Source organism: Euprymna scolopes, chromosome 46 (assembly GCF_053919585.1).
Source record: "Euprymna scolopes isolate OS-2025 chromosome 46, ASM5391958v1, whole genome shotgun sequence".
NCBI classification, from domain to species: domain Eukaryota; kingdom Metazoa; phylum Mollusca; class Cephalopoda; order Sepiida; family Sepiolidae; genus Euprymna; species Euprymna scolopes.
This window is the reverse complement of record NC_136527.1, coordinates 31,311,819-31,328,522: the sequence shown is the minus strand read 5'-3', so window position 1 is coordinate 31,328,522 and position 16,704 is coordinate 31,311,819. Positions and strand designations below refer to the sequence as shown.

Sequence of the window (16,704 nt, the reverse complement as noted above, 5' to 3'; positions counted from 1 at the left end):
CAATATTTTCATGAAAAAAAATATAATTATAAAAATATTTTTAATATTTCACAAACATTATGATAAGCAGTATTCATTCAATATTTTCATGAAAATATATAATTATAAAAATGTTTTTAATATTTCACAAACATTACGATAAGCAATATTCATTCAATATTTTCAAAAAAATAATATAATTATAAAAATAGTTTTAATATTTTACAAACATTACGATAAGCAGTATTCATTCAATATTTTCATGAAAAAATTATAATTATTAAAATATTTTTAATATTTCACGATAAGCAGTATTCATTCAATATTTTCACAAATTATAATATTAAAAAATATTTAATGTGGTTTTAATGATAAAATTTATCACAAATGTTTCGTTTACATGCTTTAATGACAGTTTTTCTCTCAGAAAACATTCACATTCATTTCAAGTTTGCATAATGAACACTCGTTACAAGAAAACGTTTACGTTTGAACGATTCGAATTATTATTCCTAACATGTAAATAAATGTTGTTATTTCTAGTTTTTATCTTAATACAGTGGTTTCGAGTTCTTTGTCAAGTGTCGCTATTTGCCGGAGTTATTTCTATATTTTTATTTTATGTATGTGAGGATGTGCCTAGATGAAAACCTTCTATTAACCAGTGATCTTGTTAAATTTACATTTAATGGTCCTGCAGATACTCTACTACTTTCGACTTCAAGAGATTCCTGCACCTGCAACCTCGATCGTAAAAATTGATAGACCTCGATTATGAATAGGTAAACACGGAGTCAAGTTAGTAACTCTTCAGTCAGTTCCTGTCACTATTTCTGTGAGTTCTATAGGGTCAGAATTAAAAAAGAAATCATTGTACATTTTGTACATTCATCTTAGTTTATTTTTAATCAGTTCATATGCGTGTTATGTTTGTACAGTGGTAACGTCATCAGCTTTGAATACTACAGTTTTTACTTTTGGTTTCGATTCTAGCTGATGACACCCTAATATTTTTTATTACTTCTGACATCACGACACTAAAATATAGGAAATCTGAAATTAAATTAAAATATTATATTTAATCGTATTTTTCGAACAGGCAAAACCTGCCCCCCCCCCTTCCTTGTAATAAAATAAAATTAACTTTCTGCCATTTTTTTGGCTTCTGTAGAATTTATGCGCGACTTGTTGTCACTTGTTTTGATCTTTTACTAAACTCTCGCTTTGGAGGTGGTGGTGTTGGGGGTAATTAAGCTTTTTTTGTATCAATATCTTAACACTTTACTTTATTAATTATCTTTGAAATTTATTTAACTTCTAAATTTAGCTGAATTTGTCAGTTTCTGAAGCCGCCGTAAAAACATTTTTCATTATAACTTTTTTTTTCACGTGTATTTTTCATATTTTAATCTTTCAAACACAATTTAAAAAATTAGAAATCTATAAAAGAATTCGATAATAAATAAATCTGTTTCTATAAAAAAATTTAAACAAATACGATCAGGCGGCTTTCAAAACTATGTCCACCTGTCAGTTTCCGCCATTAAATTGCACGTGCAACGAATTAGAGAATTAATAAAGATGAAACTTGTAATCTGTTCTCTCTCATGTAAATATTAAAATGTTAAATAAAATAATATTAATTTTATCCGTGATATTCACTAAATAGATCGGCTCTATTTCGGAATGATTTCTTTTTTTTTATTTTTCCTCTTCAATTTTGTTTTCTGCGAACTTGCTCTTCGGTTCGTCATCTTGAATGTTAACTTGAGTTTGTAAAGTCAATCACATTTGAAAAATCGTTTCCTTTATAAAAGCAGATAAAGTTAATCGAAAGCAGATTATAAAACAAAAACGTAAGTATTACTACATGGCGCACGTATGTGTATTTTTTTTATTTTCATCTTTTTTTCATTTTTTTCATCGGATTATTATCGAATTATCTATCAGATTTTGTTTTCAATACTGACTTCAAAAAAATAAAAAAGGTCAATACGTAATTCTTTATGTTATCAGTGGTGGCCAATTATGAATGTGCTTTCACGTACAGAATTGATAACATTTTTCTTGATTTTTGTTCTTTAATGTCTCTGTGTCTTTATTGAAACATGGAATCAGAACGAAAGAAAAAAAAACAAAACTTTTGGCTTAAAAAATTTTTTTAAAAATGCTTGCCTGACTAGTTAGCTATAAAGTGGGTGTTCATTTTAATCGAAAGCAGATTATAAAACAAAAACGTAAGAATTACTACATGAATTTAGTCTCGATTTTTGCGCATTTGCAGAATACGTTCAAAATGTAAGGGAGATAACTACATTTACTAAACGAATAATCCTAATGAAAATGTTGATTTATTGTTGAACATTTTTCGCTGTCGATTGTTTTTTTTTTGTTTTTTTTTTTCAATACTGACTTAAACATAAAAAATAACTTGATTATTGCTAAAGAAAAAATCGTTTCCTTTATAAAAGCAGATAAAGTTAATCGAAAGCAGATTATAAAACTAAAACGTAAGTATTACTACATGGCGCACGTATGTGTATTTTTTATTTTCATCTTTTTTTTTATTTAATGTTATTTTCAATACTGACTTAAAAAAAAAACGTTCAATACGTAATTCTTTATGTTGTCAATGATGGCCAATTCTGTATGCGTTTTCACATACAGAATTGCTAACATTTTTGGGTAAAATTTTAGAAAAAGCATGAACTCTAACATAGAAAACAAAATATTTTTCTTGTAGATTTCGGTGTGTTGAAACAGAATCTGAAAACCGTATCCATCGCAAATTAATAATTTTGGAAATATTAATATTTTTCTAATGGATTATTTTCTTTGTATAATCAGTTATAATGGATTATTTTCTTTGTATAATCAGTTATAATGGATTATTTTCTTTGTATAATCAGTTATAATGGATTATTTTCTTTGTATAATCAGTTATAATGGATTATGTTCTTTGTATAATCAGTTATAATGGATTATTTTCTTTGTATAATCAGTTATAATGGATTATTTTCTTTGTATAATCAGTTATAATGGATTATTTTCTTTGTATAATCAGTTATAATGGATTATTTTCTTTGTATAATCAGTTATAATGGATTATGTTCTTTGTATAATCAGTTATAATGGATTATTTTCTTTGTACAATCAGTTATAATGGATTATTTTCTTTGTATAATCAGTTATAATGGATTATGTTCTTTGTATAATCAGTTATAATGGATTATGTTCTTTGTATAATCAGGTATAATGGATTATTTTCTTTGTATAATCAGTTATAATGGATTATTTTCTTTGTATAATCAGTTATAATGGATTATTTTCTTTGTATAATCAGTTATAATGGATTATGTTCTTTGTATAATCAGTTATAATGGATTATTTTCTTTGTATAATCAGTTATAATGGATTATTTGTATAATCAGTTATAATGGATTATTTGTATAATCAGTTATAATGGATTATTTGTATAATCAGTTATAATGGATTATTTGTATAATCAGTTATAATGGATTCTTTGTATAATCAGTTATAATGACGTAAGTCACCTGATTACGCATACGTGCAGACCAAAGAGAACTCACATTTATTTTAAAAATTATCATTTTTTTTAGTTTCTGTAAGTGAAAAGTAAATATCACAACGCATCATTGTATTTGTGTATGTAATTTCGGTTCCTGCGTTCACGTGTGCAGAGTGTAAAGTGTAGGTACGATCAAAAATAGGGGACAAAAACGGGGGACCAAGTTTTGAAAGCCGATTTATCATAATTTTTTGTATGTTTTCGACTACTTTTTGATTGTATTTGAATGATTAGAAACTAAAGTTAATTTCCTAAAGGAAAACATATTTGTGCACATGAAAAAAAGAAAAGTTATGAAAAGATTTTCACAGTGAGCTACCCAATTCAGCTAAATTTGGAAGTTAATTATATTCATTGTAAAAATCTTTTAAAAATTAAGTTATTAGTTTTCTGGGTCTATTTCAAAGATAAAAGTAAAGTCCTAACGTATTGAATTAAATAATAAAAAAAACACCTTGTTTGTACAAAACTTAAATTAATTAGCCCAAAAATCGAGTGATTCTGGCGTTCGCAAAACGCAACAAACTAAAAAAATTTTAAGACGAAAATCACGAAGGCCAAAAATTTCAGGCTGTCGAAAGACTGTGAAAATGACGTCATGTAATTAAAAGGGAGAAAGTTCTCCCCCCCCGTCATGCATCCGTACATTTCTTTTCTGGACATTTGTATTAATTTTTGCATTTTTTTATTCAATTATTTTTGTACGTTCCTGTTTTAAATTAATTTTTTTTTAATTATTGTTCAATATTATATAAAAAATATGTTACGCCGAAAGTTTCACATTCTTGCGAGCAAGGAAATTATTAAAATCTTGCATATAAAAATTATGCAAAATCTGTAGTTTAAAAAAAAATGTAGAAATATTTTTTCAATTATAATTTCTTTGTGTGTAAATATTAAATAAGCAATGCTTAATTCAATGGTAATATCGGTAGTTCGAGAAATTAATTTTTCGAGTTATATAGTATTCATCAGAATTAGGGGCTTTTTTCGTGATGTTCCTGTAAAAATTATTTTATTTTTATTTTATTGTTACAAATTACGATGTTTTATTATTTATGTTATATAAAAAAGCAAAAATAAATTCTTGCGTTTTTTTATTTACTAGTGAAGATCATAACTTTAGTAAAGGTATTTTTTGTTTAAACAAAATAATACATTTCCACTAAGATTTTAATAAAAAATAATTAGTTTATTATATTCTGCGATCATTATTTGATAAATACTGAAAATTTGATTTTTGGTTAATTTTTAAGTAAAGGAAGGAGTCAAAATGTTTATACATGTTGAGCATCGGCATTCATTTTGTCCGTACCTAGTAAAGTGATTTGTCACATTGTGGAGGAATTTTTAGCGCACTTTTTAAATAAGAAAGTTTTTAAATGTAGTTCAGTTTTTGTGTGTTACATAGTTTTTAATGCTTTTTAATTGATCTAAAAGAATAAAGTTTTCATGAGCGGTTTACAAAAACATAATTATCCGTTTTTTTCTGTAAGTAACATACTGATATTTATCGAGCAGAGTACTGATTAACATTTCACAAAAATTCTGTGTTTACATTGGCGGTGCAGAGGGGAGCAGGAGCTGTGCCGAAACAATAACAAAAAAACCTTTGACTTAAAAAAATTAAAAATAAGAAATGCACACTTTACTAGGTGGCCATAAAGTGGATGCTCATTTTACATTAAATTTATAATGAAAAGTGATCCCCCACTTTTGAAAAAGTAAATTTTTCATATCATGAAAACTATTTCTCCATTCCACTTTTAAATTCGTTTTCAGCACCCTTGAAAAACTTTTAAAAGTCATCAGTGTAAAGATTTTTTTGGTGGGGGGTTGGAAATATTCTTGATGTAGACCAAAACAATTTATTTATCGTTTACTAAAAAAAATATTTGATAAATTTTTCACTGATTCAAAAGTTTAAAGTAAAAGAAGAATGCATGTATGGAAGTGGTACACACCCTGTGTATTTTTTATTGTTATCTTTTTTTTTTGTTAATTTTTAACGGATTATTTGTTTTTTTAATTTCGACGGATTATTATCTAATGGTCACTAATCCACCAGATTATCACAAAAAGAAATCAATATTTACCATTTTTAAGTTGTGCTCTGTTTCTAATACAAAGTTATAGTAAAGCGATCCCCCATTTTAGAAACATCCACTTTTTCAGTCAAATTTCGCGAATTAAGCCCTTTTTTAGCCTTTTTGACATTCAGTTGCTTTTTCTCATTTCTTTAATTAAATTTTTTGTTTCAATCTGAGGGATCGGTGTATTAGAAACTGTTTACACACGTAAGTATACCAAAGAGTTTTCATTTTAATTTATTTGGAAATGCAGTTATCAAATTTTCTGTTCGTTTGTTTACAGAATTCTTATAATTAAAGAAACTTATGTTGTATTTTTAAGTTCTCTCCAAAATACATTTAACAAACCTTACAAATAACTTTGATTAAATTAAAAAATAACCATGATTTTTAAACAAATTACAATATTACGGTTCTGAATTTTTAGATGGGGAATGATTCTTTGTATTATTTAGATAATTAAGACTACTGTTCTCATCTTGAGTGCTATTTATTGTGCAAACATTGTAAAAATAACATTTAAGATGAGAACAATAATCTAAATAATCCAAATGATACAACAATGTTACCGACTATGTGCATTGGTTTTTGCCTTTGTTTCATTCGACGGACATCACATAAACAGTGCACCCTCGTTTCCTTGGATAGACTTCTTCTAGAATCTCTGTACGTGGCGTACCTCTTCACAACAGTAACATTTCATTTTCTATCTGCCTATTTCCTTCTCTCTCATTTGAAATACTAGTCCCCTGTTCACTATTTAGTTTCTCTTTTACCTCTGGACTCATAGCCCCAAGTAGAATCGGCTGTATCGTGTGAAAAACCTCCATGGGCTCGTTTTCATATTGCTGGCTTGCATCGAGCCAAGTCTTCCATTTCACTTTTGCTAGGGCTTTCTGATAAGCTACTGGAAGATCCTGTGGCTCATGTCTAATCACAACCATCTTCACCTCCCTATCCCTGACTAGTCTGCTTCTCTGCTCTATCCACCTATAAGCGCCTTTTGCGTATCTAACTATCCTTTACATTTAGTACTGTATCCCTTCTAACCTACCCTGTCTCACGTTTGCTAATTCAACAATATGCTTCTTAGTGATTGCGACAATTCCATAGTAGTCCTCTAGGGATCTCTCACATTCGACCCATGTTAAACTTTCATTGTTTAACATGAGAATAGGAATCGTCTGACTGGGTCACTTGTTTATTTTCTGAAGAAAAGATTCCCCTCTTATTGATCTTGTTACTGACCCCACTGCCTTTTCAATAGTGAAGTCCTCTGCACAAAATTTTAAAACAGTTGCTGCTTCATTATAACAATAGCAAATGCTACTGACGAAAGAACAATATATCAATACAACTTAAAATCAATTTTTTTAAGAAACAGAAGATAGAAAAAATAAGCTTTAAAAATTTTGAGCATATATATCTGTTTTTGTTATCTTATGTGCGTCACATGTATATATATATATATATATATATATATATAATCATTTGTACCTCCTCGACGTGACTACCCCCGACAAACCCGACAAGCAACTAAACTAAGTCCCACCCCTTTACAGTAGAGATCCCTAGGTGTAAGAAAGCCTTTTACTTCAATAGTTTCTTCCCCAGAACTCCAGGTTTTGGAACTCCCTTCTGGGATTCTGCTTTCCCAACTGTACTGATATGCAGAAGTTCAAGTATAATGTGAATAAACATCTCCTACTACCCATCTGCCTTCATAATGTCCCAGCAAAGTATTTCCCCAATAGTAGCCCCCTACTTCAAAGTAGCACTGTGCCTTATTTGGGATGAAAATTGAATAATATATATATATATATATATATATATATATATATATATATATATATATATATATATATTTCGAGCATAACACAAGGGTAAAAAATCAAATGTCATCTATCTTATGGGTTTTTTTTTGTTTTCCTAAACTTCACAAGATCCTTCTTTATCATGTGTTTACAGTTTCTCGAGGCTCCATTATTCTTTGTTAGAATAACTGGTCAAAAAACGGTACCAAACAAAATGTATGTTGCACAGTTTTTGTTTCTTTATGGCATCATATTTGCACACCCAGCTAGAGCTGAAGAGTGTTGAGCAGAAGATGGATAGATGGAGCCATGCCCTTGCGACGTTGATTGCCGACTGACTTCTTTAATCTTTTGCCTTTTTCTTTGCAGTTGCACTCACCTCTGACACCTCCGTGTGTGAAATAGTTGGCCTTTCATCTCTGATGATTCCAATTCTGACAAACTGACCCCATCATTCAGTGCGTTTGTTACCAGCTTCCATGTGTGAGTTTGCATTTGTGCACCTTCAATACGTGACACCAAGGAAATAAACTCTTGTCTCTTTTACTTTCCAAGGTATGTGATGCCACGTGGGGTTAATACCATTAAACATCTCTCATAATACTACAATAATAATATATAATATCTTTAAATATGTAACCAGTAACCCAAAATATAAATTATACAATTAGTCACCCCAATCTACGGTGCTAAGCATACGTAGTATAGTATTTTACATGATATATATATATATATATATATATATATATATATATATAAATATATATATACGCATGTAGTAAAGTGTCTATACATCCATATATAGAGTGCCGTCAAAAAGAAAGTCCGCACTTGTCATCTTTTTCAAAAACTGCGAAATTAAGCTAAATTGAATGTCACAGTTTAAACAACCTTATACATAATTTAATTCTATTCATTCCTCTATAATTTTACCTGTTCATATTTGATTTTAATTTAAGTATCCTAGTGTTCACATCAATTAAAAAAAAAATACCGTAAAATCGAGGAGGCAAAAACTATGCAGCAACAAATGAGCTTAAAATCAGTTTAAATGTTAACAAAGCATCACTAATTGTTATACAACGTAACATTTACAACACATGCATCGACTTGTGATTAGAAAACGGTATGAGTGACTATGCAAAAGCACTAAAAACTTGCAGTGTTCGTGATGCCACTAAATCTGGTCGTCCTAGAGTTACTTCTTACAGAGAAAATAATGCTATCAAGATTCATAGTTTAAGGAACAGATTTGAAACGGCTCCCCAAATTCAATAAAAGTGTAATCGTGTTAAAAAGGGTTTCATTTTCTATAGTTAAGAAAAGATTGACGAAATTCTATTTGCAAGGCTGTGTTCGCAAAACACAAGCCAATGTTTTCTGAAACAGAACAGAAAGCGCCCTCTCGACTTCATCAGATGCAATGAAGAATATGACTTCATATTAGTTGAAAGTGATTTTTAGTAATGAAAGCAAGTTCAATAGGCTAGACAGAGATGGCAAGCTGTATATGCATTAAAGAAAGGCTGAGGAATTTAATCCTAGGTGCACAGTTTCAACACTACAAAGTGGTAGAGATTCAGTTTTGATGAGAGGCATTAATTAGGCTTAATTAATTGGACTGTTTATTTTCTAAAAATACTTTAATTTGATTGAGAATTTTCTTAAAATGCTTTAATTAATTTGACTGAGTATTTTCTAACAATACCTAATTTATTTGATTGAGCATTTTCTAAAAATACTTTAATTTGATTACACATTTTCTAAAATACTTTAATTAATTTGACTGAGCATTTTATAAAAATACTTTAATTAATTGATTGAACATTTTCTAAAAATACTTTAATTAATTTGACTGAGCATTTTCTAAAAATACTTTAATTAATTTGATTAAAGCATTTTCTAAAAAATACTTTAATTTGACTGAGCATTTTCTAAAAATACCTTAATTTGGTTAAGCATTTTCTAAACTACCTTTATTAATTTGATTAAACATTTTATATAAATACTTTAATTAATTTGATTAAGCATGCTCTAAAAATAGTTTAATTAATTTGATTAAGCATTTTCTAAAAAATACTTTAATTAATTGATTGAGCATTTTCTTAAAATACTTTAATTTTTTTGAGCATTTTCTAAATTACCTTTATTAATTTGATGAAGCATTTTCTAAAAATACTTTAATTAATTTGATTAGGCATTTTCTAAAAATACTTTAATTAATTTGACTGGGCATTTTCTAAAAATACCTTAATTAATTTGGTTAAGCATTTTCTAAACTATCTTTATTAATTTGATGAAGCATTTTCTAAAAATACTTTGATTAATTTCATTGAGCATTTTCTAAAAATCATTTATTTAATTTGACTTAGTATATTCTAAAAATAATTTAGTTCGTTTCATTGAGCATTTTCTAAAAATACCTTAATTAATTTGGCTGAGCATTTTCTAAAAATACCTTATTTTATTGGATTGTGTATTTTCTAAAAATACTTTAATTTATTTGATTGAGCATTTTCTAAAAATGCTTTAATTAATTTGATTGATCATTTTCTAAAAAAATTAATTATTTCACTGAGCATTTTCTAAAAAAATACTTTCGTTGGAATTTGATAATCTTCGTGCAGAATAATGCTCTCATTCACACAACTGGCAATGTCAAGAGTTTCTTTGAAGTGCATGATATTCCGCAATTAGATTGGCCTGCACAATCCCAAGACCTCAATTCTATTGAAAACGTATGGTATTACATCAGGCAACAGCTACACACTAATAAATTTTCAAATCTGAAAGAATTTTGGACAAAACTTAAAGAGAAGTGGGATGCCATTTTACCAGAGTATTTCCGTACACTCAAAAAATACCCAAAATTGTTCAGGCTGTCAAATTGCAGAAGTCCTATGCTACTAAATATTAACTCGTTCATTAGGTTTCTGTTGAAATATTGTTATATTAATGTCTTATCGTTATATTAAAAAACAATTTTCCATTGTGCGGAATTTTTTTTTGCCTTCTCAATTAGAAGTTAATTTTTTAAATTGATGTGAACACTAGAATACTTCAATTAAAAGTCAGACATGAAAATCATAGAAAAAAACGAATCAAATGAGATGCTGGTTGTTTAAAAAGTTATTTAGTTACATTCAAATAAATTAGCTTAATTTTGTGGATTTTGAAAAAAGGATAAGCGCGGACTTTCCTTTTTGTACCACTATATATATATATTTTTTTTTTATTATTATTAAAAAATTGTGACATCTAGAGGGAAAATAGTTTCAAAGATTGTCTGCTAGGACCCGTGGTGCTATGGTTACAGTACTTTGTAAAATTTAGTTGTAAGTTACTAATTCCTGCATGTCGAAGTTTCTGGCCTCAGTGAGATTGCAAATAGAATTAGAAATTATGTCGCACATGTACTCAGTAATCGCTAACAACATGAGAACGCATGCTATACTCAAATACTAAATAAAGGCTTCCATTCAGAATTCTGTACAGATTTCTCAATTCAAGAGAAATGTTCCAACTGAATACGATCGGAGGGAACAGTAACGTTGTGTAAATGACACACAAGATGAGAACAGTTTTTGTATGAAGATTCCAAATAATCAATCCTTATCCTGAATGAAGATTTTTAGTAAAATATTTGAAAAAAGAAATACAGTAATTTTGTAACCTAATCAGTAATGCATAAGACTATGCAAATTCTTTTGAATTTCATTCATAATAAATGTTTTTGATATTTTTAATAAAAAATCAACGTAATAGATAAACTTTTAACAACATGAAGTGTATTTTGTAATTTTATTTTATATTTCCAGAATTTACAACAATGAAAAGAAATCCCTTAATTGATGAGAATGATCTTTCTTCGTTGGTTGATTAAAAGTTTCAAAATAAATATAAATTCCTTCATATGAATTTTGAAAAGTTTTAATACAAAAGCCTGCCTATCATCATACACTCCATTGTACATACTTTGAATATACTTTTTGTGGAATCATGCAAGCAAGCATGGTGGACAAACCACATTCTTGCGAAGTATGTGGTTCTTCTTTTGCATGGAAGTCAAATTTGTTAAGGCATATGAAAACACATACGGGAGAGAAACCACATTCTTGTGAAGTATGTGGTACTTCTTTTGCATGGAAGTCAAATTTGCTGAGTCATATGAATACACATACGGGAGAGAAACCACATTCATGTGAAGTATGTGGTTCTTCTTTTGCAAGGAATTCAAATTTGTTGAATCATATGAGAATACATACGAGAGAAAGACCATATTCTTGTGAAGTCTGTGGTTCTTCTTTTGCAGAGAAGTCAACTTTGCTGCGTCATATGAAAACACATACGGGAGACAAACCACATTCTTGTGAAGTATGTTGTTCTTCTTTCGCACAGAGGTCAAACCTGTTGTGTCATATGAAAACACATACAGGGGACAAACCACACTCTTGTGAAGTATGTGGCTATTCTTTTGCATTGAAGTCAAACTTGTTGAGTCATGTGAAAACACATACAGGAGAGAAACCATATTCTTGTGAAGTATGTGGTTCTTCTTTTGCACAGAAGTCAACTTTGTGGAGTCATATGAAAACACATACGGGAGAGAAACCACATTCTTGTGAAGTATGTGGTTCTTCTTTTGCATGGAAGTCAACTTTGCTGCGTCATATGAAAACACATACGGGAGAAAAATCACATACATGTGACATATGTGGCTCTTCTTTTGCACAGAAGTCACATTTGATTAGCCATATGAAAACACATACATGGGACACCTTGTCTCCCTGATAGAAATTGTGAAAACGTTCTTAGAGAATATCTGCATGAAGTTTGTGCTAAATGCACAATAAAAAGGGAGAAAAAACAACATCCGAACATCTTCGGTTAATGACAGCCTCACTGAAGTTTTGAGAGAGGATTCCACATACAACTACCTCGGCATTTAGGAAAACATAAATGTGTAACATGGAAAAATGAGACGTAGGGCAGAACAGGAATATACGGTACGTCTGAAAAATATCCTCAAATCTGAACTAACCCCAAAAACAAAATTACGGCTATAAACCAGCTTGCAATACCTGTGATCACGTATGGTTTCGGTATTACAGACTGGCCTCAATATAACATAAACAGGCTCGATACAAAGACCAGGAAACAACTATCCCTATATAAGGTAACATACCAAAATTAATGCATGGACAGGATATACCTACCACGAAAAAAAGGTGGCTTAAGCCTCGCTGAATTCAACCATGCATATCGAGCCACTATATTAAGCATGGACCAATATATTAAAAGTTCAACAGACATGACAATTGAGATGGTGAAAGACCATCATGATCATCTTTCTCAATAAACCTCAATCACAAAGCTTGCTGAAAACTTTGGAGGAGTCATAGCGGAGAACACTGTCGATATACACGATAAACCAGCGATACATATTGCAAGAATAAAAACATGCACCAAAATAGAGATAGAGACAAGAAAACAAGGATAGAAACAAAATAAGCGGGCAGCGAATTTCTTAGAGGAGCTGAAGCAGGCGTACATAGACAAGGATGCTTCACTCCAGTTGCTTAAGAGTGGGAGACTTCGATTTGATGAAGAAAGACTTATTGTAGCTGGGCAAGATTCAGGCTTACTCACAAATGGATTTTAAAAATGGCTGGCCTACAAACAAATGGCCAGTGTAGGTTTTGTCACTCAGCGGATGAAAGCGCAAGCCATCTAATGTCTGCATGTGTAATCTTATTGGCAGATGGCCATTATACTGCTCGTCACAACGAAGTATGCAAGTACCCCCATTGGAAGATCTGTGGAGAGATGCAACTTGACAGATCGCCGAATATCTGGGAACATGAACAACCACCAATAACATCAAACAGAAAAGTGACCGTGTTCTATGACAAAGACATACAGGCGGGCAGATATGTAAAAGACAAGGCTATTACACCAGATATTATATGGAACAAGCCCGAAAGAACTGCACTCATTGTCGATGTCACAGTCCCAAATGATTTCGGCCTTAATAGAGCAGAACGGGAAAAGATAAACAAAATATCAGGACCTAAAAAGTGATCTAAAAACGACATGGTCTCTCAAAGAAAGAAATAATCTACCGGTTGTGATAGGAGCAACTGGCTTAAAATTTATATCATAACAGAATCAAGTGTTACCTCCAGAGGGAGCCCCTTGATCTCTTAAAACTTACTGAAGTAAAATAAAAAAGGGACAAACCACATTCTTGTAAGGTATGTGGTTCTTCTTTTGCATGGATGTCAAATTTGTTGCATCATCTGAAAACACATACGAGAAAGAAAGCACATTCTTGTGAAGTATGTGGTTATTCTTTTGAATGGAAACCAAATTTGTTGCGTCATATGCTAACACACACAGGTTACAAACCTCTGTACAGGGGTTTGTCAGACTCTGTACAGGGGTTTGTCAGACTCTGTACAGGGGTTTGTCAGAACAATCTGGCATGAGGATACTTTTCCGTAGAAGTAAACCCTGACCAAATATTCAGAAGAGAACTTGAATGCCTACTAGACACTATCCTCGAGTGTCTAAGGTCTCTCTGTACAAGGGTTTGTCAGAACAATCTGGCATGAGGATACTTTTCCATAGAAGTAAACGCTGACCAAATATTCAAAATCACATAGTATTCGCAGCACAAATAAGATCTCCTCACTACGGCTACCCCACAGCTTTTCCGAGGAACGGTGCACCTTCTCCAAGTGATATTACCTCAAGTAATAGCACGAAACTGGATACTCCACCAGACTAGATAAATTCTTGTCCTGGAATCCAGTAAGACCATGAGACCAACATAAAAGATATACTACAATGTACAAAAATGGTTAATTGGGGAGAAGAAAATTATGTTCTCAATTTCTTTACTAACTCAGTGCTTGAGAGATAAAGAACTTTAATGGAACATTCGAATATCTATGTATCTCATATAGACTTCAAGTGTCAGCCCCAGGTCGTGGGCCCCTTGATTTCTGAGAACTTCGGCTGAAGTAAAATAAAACAAAAAAGTTACAAACCACATTCTTTTTGAAGCATGTGATTTATTTTGCATTGAAGTCAAATTTGTTGCTTCATTTAAAAATAGTGAAGAGAAACTACATACTTATAAAGTATGTGAAGTATACCAGCCACATGCAACACGAGTAAAAGAACATTTATTATGAAACTGTCCAACCATTTTACAAATATGACACGTAGAAAACAAGCCTTCTACAGAAAGTTGTTAAATTATTCCAGAATTTCTATTACATAACATTGGAAAAATAGGCCAAACAATATCGTGACAATTATTTTCTCAGTTCATTCACCAAGTAAGGAAGGCTTTAGAAAACAGCTTAAAAGAGGATGTCTCCACTATGATCAGGAGATAATTATAATAACTGTCAACGATTAAAGTTTATGACCAATTTTTCTAAGATGAGTGGTCTAAGCAACGACAAGTGCAGATTGAACTACACAGAAATAGTGAATGAGTGATTTCACATCGAGCTGTCAGGTTCTGCTAGAGGACAACTACTATACAATGGAATATACAGCAATGTGTAAATATATCCACATGACGATCTGTAAAATGTTGAATATTGAATGCTGCAGCAAATCCTTGGAACAATAGTTGAACATGTCATACACCATCAACGATGACTTTACGTTTCTTACAACGATTTATTTTGAAATATACTAAGTTACATGTCTAGAAAACGGAGCTATTAAATCTGACATGATGAAATCGGACAAGGAAAATTCTAAGAAATATACTACATGTCTAGAAAACGGAGCTAGAAGACGAAACGTTAGCAATTAAACGATAACAGGGATAATAACTGTCCATAAATTTGCCTTCGTGATAAAATCATGTGTAAGTTCCAGGAGGATTTCTTCAAACGAACTAAAGTATAAAAAGTTAAATTTACAATTTGTCAGATACATTCGACACTCTTTTGCGAGAACAAAAATCATAAGATTTTTAAAAGTTAAAAATATATTCTTGTTGTGTGTGTGAGTAAAACTCGAAACCCTATTAAGTTGACTTGCACACAACTACATAAGTAGCACGTCTTCTTTTAACTCGTCCATCGACAATGAGAACTAAAATGATTTTTGTTATGTGTGTTGTTATTCTTGTTAAAAATTTGTGTAACTTTTTCACACAAAAACGATAGAAAAGAATATGATCCTTTGATTATCTTAATAATTTACTTTGAAAAACATTTTTTATTCTCATGTAAATCTTTAAAAAAATTTAAAACAAAAATAATACATTTTTATGCCAAGGTCACATCTTAACAGTTTTTATTTAATTTACTACATCTCAAATAAACGTCTATTTTATATCCAGTATTCATGTTAAAATATCCATTTAAGCATATAGCATTTTTTTTATTGATTTCTTAAATATGTTTAATGTGCAAATTTAAAAGAAATACTAGGGGCGTTCAATTGTAACCCCTCACTGATGAAGTTAGTTAGGACCCCTATTTATCTGAAAATCTCGGCTCGTGTCGTCTAGTCTTCTCTGAGAATTGTTACATTGAATCCTGTATGTCGAAAGCGAATATTGAAGATGCAGGCAGGAAGAAAAAAAATCGTGTACTCGAGTCTACAGAGTTAATTTTCACAAACTTATGTACAAATGTTTTTACAAATATCATTCAGTTCTTAGTAATTTTTTTCAAAGTTTCAAATCTCTTCACAGACAGCGACAGACGTGTGGACGAGGAAGAAGAGGGGCCATGTCTCTATATGGTCTCTTATCTTCTGACTAATTTTCGTGCGACAGTCAGGTATGTGGATGGGGTAGAAGTTTCTCCAGCCAATAAGATTTCGCCACAAAATCAAAAGGCTTCAAGTTTCTTTGCATGTGTGCAATTCCCGAATCTGGGATCTGAATTCTATAGACATACTAATTCTCACGACCCGCTAAGGTCAGATGTCAATTCTGACATCCGACTTTGAGTTCACCAAGGCCAGACAATGTTATGCTTCTAGCTCCTGTCATCAACCTTAGCTGCAAAATATATTTCCCTGGTTTCAAACAATATCTATTTTCATATGAAATAAAAATATGTATTTATATTCTCCATTTTAGATTCTCGGGTTATCTGGCGTCACCCGGGAAGGATTAGCTATCTCGGTGTAGTTATTCGACCCCTCCTAGGGCCACTTGGGGGGGGGTCTAAAGCTCCCCAATGGGGGAGTA

At 31.0% G+C, this 16,704-nt stretch overlaps 1 long non-coding RNA gene across 1 annotated transcript; it reads left to right on the top strand.

The window, feature by feature from the left end:
* Nucleotides 1-1,718: 1,718 nt before the first annotated feature.
* LOC145270493 (uncharacterized) lies at nt 1,719-13,535 on the top strand. The gene is made up of 3 exons (XR_013865397.1): nt 1,719-1,835; nt 7,842-8,027; nt 11,291-13,535. It is a non-coding gene; the product is annotated as an uncharacterized LOC145270493 (long non-coding RNA).
* Nucleotides 13,536-16,704: the final 3,169 nt, after the last annotated feature.